This window comes from Chiloscyllium plagiosum, unplaced genomic scaffold (genome assembly GCF_037043375.1).
Source record: "Chiloscyllium plagiosum isolate Xiang-an unplaced genomic scaffold, Cpla_swu_hap1 HiC_scaffold_58, whole genome shotgun sequence".
NCBI classification, from domain to species: Eukaryota; Metazoa; Chordata; class Chondrichthyes; order Orectolobiformes; family Hemiscylliidae; genus Chiloscyllium; species Chiloscyllium plagiosum.
This window is the reverse complement of record NW_028270197.1, coordinates 242,572-248,925: the sequence shown is the minus strand read 5'-3', so window position 1 is coordinate 248,925 and position 6,354 is coordinate 242,572.

Below are 6,354 nucleotides of genomic sequence, written 5' to 3'. Positions count from 1 at the left end.
AACAGCCAACACCCAGCCAGTGAAGACAGAGCCAGTTCCCAATTCCTGACACGGCCACTACAGTCATCTCCAACACGACATTCACGAGCAAGGCCTGAGTCAGTCACACTGTTAATCCCCGTCACACTGTTAATCCCCATCACACTGTTAATCCCCATCACACTGTTAATCCCCTTCACACTGTTAATGCCCTTCACACTGTTAATCCCCATCACACTGTTAATCCCCATCACACTGTTAATCCCCATCACACTGTTAGTCCCCATCACACTGTTAATCCCCGTCAAACTGTTAATCCCCGTCACACTGTTAATCCCCATCACACTTTTAATCCCCAACACACTGTTAATGCCCGTCACACTGTTAATCCCCGTCACACTGTTAATCCCCGTCACACTGTTAATCCCCATCACACTTTTAATCCCCAACACACTGTTAATCCCCGTCACACTGTTAATCCCCGTCACACTGTTAATCCCCGTCACACTGTTAATCCCCATCACACTTTTAATCCCCAACACACTGTTAATGCCCGTCACACTGTTAATCCCCGTCACACTGTTAATCCCCGTCACACTGTTAATCCCCATCACACTGTTAATCACCGTCACACTGTTAATCCCCATCACACTGTTAATCCCCATCACACTGTTAATCCCCGTCACACTGTTAATCCCCGTCACACTGTTAATCCCCATCACACTGTTAATCCCCATCACACTGTTAATCCCCGTGTGGTGTAAAATTATGTCCCAATACATGTGTGAATCATAATGTAACAAATGTATTGGGCCAAGCAGTGGAATGTGGTGAAACGGTTAAAAATTATGTCCCAATACATGTGTGAATCTAACCGGAATGGAGGTGTTGCTTAGTCCCGTGTGAATCTTATTACACACCTCCCCGTGTGAATCTTCTTATCTGTATGTAACCAGAATGGAATGTGTTTTTTAGCCTTGCTCTGCTGTTCACATGAATGTTTATATCTGGAAAAGAGTATATCAGCTGGAAAAGTCTCCAGTTCGGTGAGTCTGCTCCGGGGTTACGTTTAACCGCCGAGCGTGGGTTGTTGGCAACCGCTCTACGAGAACTGACGGCTCCCAGTTCCGGTAACATGTAGAGTGAGTATAAGCCAGACCCGGGAGTCTGCTCCGGGGTTACGTTTAACCGCCGAGCGTGGGTTGTTGGCAACCGCTCTACGAGAACTGACGGCTCCCAGTTCCGGTAACATGTAGAGTGAGTATAAGCCAGACCCGTTGTAAGATGAGACCTGGTTGTGGCGACGCTGCGGGGAATAAAATGCTCATATTCTAGCAGACTCGCCTCTTGGTCGTTTGTTCTGTGTCAGACTACTCTCCTACGAACCTGACCTTGAGAATTTTTTAAAACACCCCGTCACACTGTTAATCCCCATCACACTGTTAATCCCTGTCACACTGTTAATCCCCATCACACTGTTAATCCCCGTCACACTGTTAATCCCCATCACACTTTTAATCCCAGTCACACTTTTAATCCCAGTCACACTGTTAATCCCCAACACACTGTTAATCCCCGTCACACTGTTAATCCCCATCACACTGTTAATCCCCGTCACACTGTTAATCCCCATCACACTTTTAATCCCAGTCACACTTTTAATCCCAGTCACACTGTTAATCCCCAACACACTGTTAATCTCCAACACACTGTTAATCCCCATCACACTGTTAATCCCAGTCACACTGTTAATCCCCGTCACACTTTTAATCCCAGTCACACTGTTAATCCCGAACACATTGTTAATCCCCGTCACACTGTTAATCCCCATCACACTGTTAATCCCAGTCACACAGTTAATCCCCATCACACTGTTAATCCCCGTCACACTGTTAATCCCTATCAAACTGTTAATCCCCGTCGCACTGTTAATCCCCATCACACTGTTAATCCCCGTCACACTGTTAATCCCCATCACATTGTTAATCCCCGTCACACTCTTAATCCCCTTCACACTTTTAATCCGCATCACACTTTTAATCCCAGTCATACTGTTAATCCCCATCACACTGTTAATCCCCGTCACACTCTTAATCCCCTTCACACTTTTAATCCCCGTCACACTTTTAATCCCCGTCACACTGTTAATCCCCATCACACTGTTAATCCCAGTCACACTGTTAATCCCCATCACGCTGTTAATCCCCATCACACTGTTAATCCCCAACACACTGTTAATCCCAGTCACACTGTTAATCCCCATCACACTGTTAATCCCCGTCACACTGTTAATCCCCGTCACACTGTTAATCCCCATCACACTTTAAATCCCCATCAGACTTTTAATCCCCATCACACTGTTAATCCCCGTCACACTGTTAATCCCCGTCACACTGTTAATCCCCATCACACTGTTAATCCCCATCACACTTTTAATCCCCGTCACACTGTTAATCCCCATCACACTGTTAATCCCCATCACACTGTTAATCCCAGTCACACTGTTAATCCCCGTCACACTGTTAATCCCAGTCACACTGTTAATCCCCATCACACTGTTATTCCCCATCACATTATTAATCCCCATCACACTGTTAATCCCCATCGCGCTGTTAATCTCCGTCACACTGTTAATCACCGTCACACTGTTAATCCCCATCACACTGTTAATCCCCATCACACTTTTAATCCCCGTCACACTGTTAATCCCCGTCACACTGTTAATCCCCATCACACTGTTAATCGCCAACACACTGTTAATCCCTATCACGCTGTTAATTCCAGTCACCCGGTTAATCCCCATCACACTGTTAATCCCCATCACACTGTTAATCGCCATCACACTGTTAATCCCAGTCACACTGTTAATCCCCGTGACACTGTTAATCCCCATCACGCTTTTAATCCCCATCACACTGTTAATCCCCGTCACACTGTTAATCCCCGTCACACTTTTAATCCCCGTCACACTGTTAATCCCCATCACACTGTTAATCCCGAACACACTGTTAATCCCCATCACACTGTTAATCCCCATCACACTTTTAATCCCCGTCACACTTTTAATCCCCGTCACACTTTTAATCCCGTCACACTGTTAATCCCCGTCACACTGTTAATCCCCATCACACTGTTAATCCCCAACACACTGTTAATCCCCATCACACTGTTAATCCCAGTCACACTTTTAATCCCCGTCACACTTTTAATCCCCGTCACATTGTTAATCCCCGTCACACTGTTAATCCCCGTCACACTGTTAATCCCCATCACGCTGTTAATCCCCGTCACACTTTTAATCCCCATCACACTGTTAATCCCCGTCACACTTTTAATCCCCGTTACACTGTTAATCCCCGTCACACTTTTAATCCCCATCACACTGTTAATCCCAGTCACACTTTTAATCCCCGTCACACTTTTAATCCCCGTCACACTCTTAATCCCCATCACACTGTTAATCCCAGTCACACTTTTAATCCCCGTCACACTTTTAATCCCCGTCACACTCTTAATCCCCATCACGCTGTTAATCCCCGTCACACTCTTAATCCCCATCACACTTTTAATCCCCGTCACACTTTTAATCCCCATCACGCTGTTAATCCCCATCACACTGTTAATCCCCATCACACTTTTAATCCCCGTCACACTGTTATTCCCCGTCACACTATTAATCCCCGTCACACTGTTAATCCCCAACACACTGTTAATCCCAGTCACACTGTTAATCCCCGTCACACTGTTAATCCCCATCACACATTTAATCCCCATCACGCTGTTAATCCCCGTCACGCTGTTAATCCCCATCACACTTTTAATCCCCATCACACTGTTAATCCCCATCATACTGTTAATCCCCAACGCACTGTTAATTCCCATCACACTGTTAATCCCCAACACACTGTTAATCCCGGTCACGCTGTTAATCCCCATCACACTGTTAATCCCCATCACACTGTTAATCCCCAACGCACTGTTAATTCCCATCACACTGTTAATCCCCAACACACTGTTAATCCCCGTCACACTGTTAATCCCCATCACACTGTTAATCCCCAACACACTGTTAATCCCCATCACACTTTTAATCCACGTCACACTGTTAATCCCCAACACACTGTTAATCCCAGTCACACTGTTAATCCCCGTCACACTGTTAATCCCCATCACGCTGTTAATCCCCGTCACAATATTAATTCCCATCACACTTTTAATCCCCATCACACTGTTAATCCCCATCACACTGTTAATCCCCGTCACACTGTTAATCCCCATCACACTGTTAATCCCCAACACACTGTTAATCCCCATCACACTGTTAATCCCCAACACACTGTTAATCCCCATCACACTGTTAATCCCAGTCACACTGTTAATCCCCAACACACTGTTAATCCCAGTCACACTGTTAATCCCCAACACACCGTTAATCCCAGTCACACTGTTAATCCCCATCACGCTGTTAATCCCCGTCACAGTGTTGATCCCCGTCACACTGTTAATCCCCATCACACTTTTAATCCCCGTCATACTGTTAATCCCCATCACACTGTTAATCCCCATCACACTGTTAATCCCCGTCACACTTTTAATCCCCGTCACACTGTTAATCCCCGTCACACTGTTAATCCCCAACACACTGTTAATCGCCGTCACACTTTTAATCCCCGTCACACTGTTAATCCCCGTCACACTGTTAATCCCCATCACACTATTAATCCCCGTCACACTTTTAAACCCCGTCACACTGTTAATCCCCATCACACTGTTAATCCCCATCACACTTTTAATCCCCATCACACTGTTAATCCCCGTCACGCTGTTAATCCCCGTCACACTGTTAATCCCTATCACACTTTTAATCCCAGTCACACTGTTAATCCCCATCACGCTGTTAATCCCCGTCGCAGTGTTAATCCCCGTCACACTGTTAATCCCCATCACACTTTTAATCCCCGTCATACTGTTAATCCCCATCACACTGTTAATCCCCGTCACACTGTTAATCCCCATCACACTTTTAATCCCCATTACACCGTTAATCCCCATCACACTTTTAATCCCCGTCACACTTAATCCCCATCACACTGTTAATCCCCATCACACTGTTAATCCCCGTCACACTATTAATCCCCATCACACTTTTAATCCCCGTCACACTGTTAATCCCCATCACACTTTTAATCCCCATCACACTTTTAATCCCCATCACACTGTTAATCCACGTCACACTGTTAATCCCGATCACACTTTTAGACCAAGTCACACTGTTAATCCCCAACACACTGTTAATCCCAGTCACACTGTTAATCCCCGTCACACTTAATCCCCATCACACTGTTAATCCCCATCACACTGTTAATCCCCGTCACACTATTAATCCCCATCACACTTTTAATCCCCGTCACACTGTTAATCCCTATCACACTTTTAATCCCAGTCACACTGTTAATCCCCAACACACTGTTAAACCCCGTCACACTGTTAATCCCCATCACACTGTTAATCCCCGTCACACTATTAATCCCCATCACACTTTTAATCCCCGTCACACTGTTAATCCCCATCACACCGTTAATCCCCATCACACTTTTAATCCCCATCACACTGTTAATCCCCGTCACACTGTTAATCCCCATCACACTTTTAATCCCCGTCATACTGTTAATCCCCATCACACTGTTAATCCCCGTCACACTATTAATCCCCATCACACTTTTAATCCCCGTCACACTGTTAATCCCCATCACACCGTTAATCCCCATCACACTGTTAATCCCCGTCACACTGTTAATCCCTATCACACTTTTAATCCCAGTCACACTGTTAATCCCCAACACACTGTTAATCCCAGTCACACTGTTAATCCCCATCACGCTGTTAATCCGCATCACAGTGTTAATCCCCGTCATACTGTTAATCCCCATCACACTGTTAATCCCCGTCACACTATTAATCCCCATCACACTTTTAATCCCCGTCACACTGTTAATCCCCATCACACCGTTAATCCCCATCACACTTTTAATCCCCGTCACACTGTTAATCCCCAACACACTGTTAATCCCAGTCACACTGTTAATCCCCATCACGCTGTTAATCCGCGTCACAGTGTTAATCCCCGTCACACTGTTAATCCCCATCACACTTTTAATCCCCGTCATACTGTTAATCCCCATCACACTGTTAATCCCCATCACACTGTTAATCCCCGTCACACTGTTCATCCCCGTCACACTGTTAATCCCCATCACACTGTTAATCCCCATCACGCTGTTAATCCCCATCACGCTGTTAATCCCCGTCACACTGTTAATCCCCATCACACTGTTAATCCCCGTCACACTGTTAATCCCCATCACGCTGTTAATC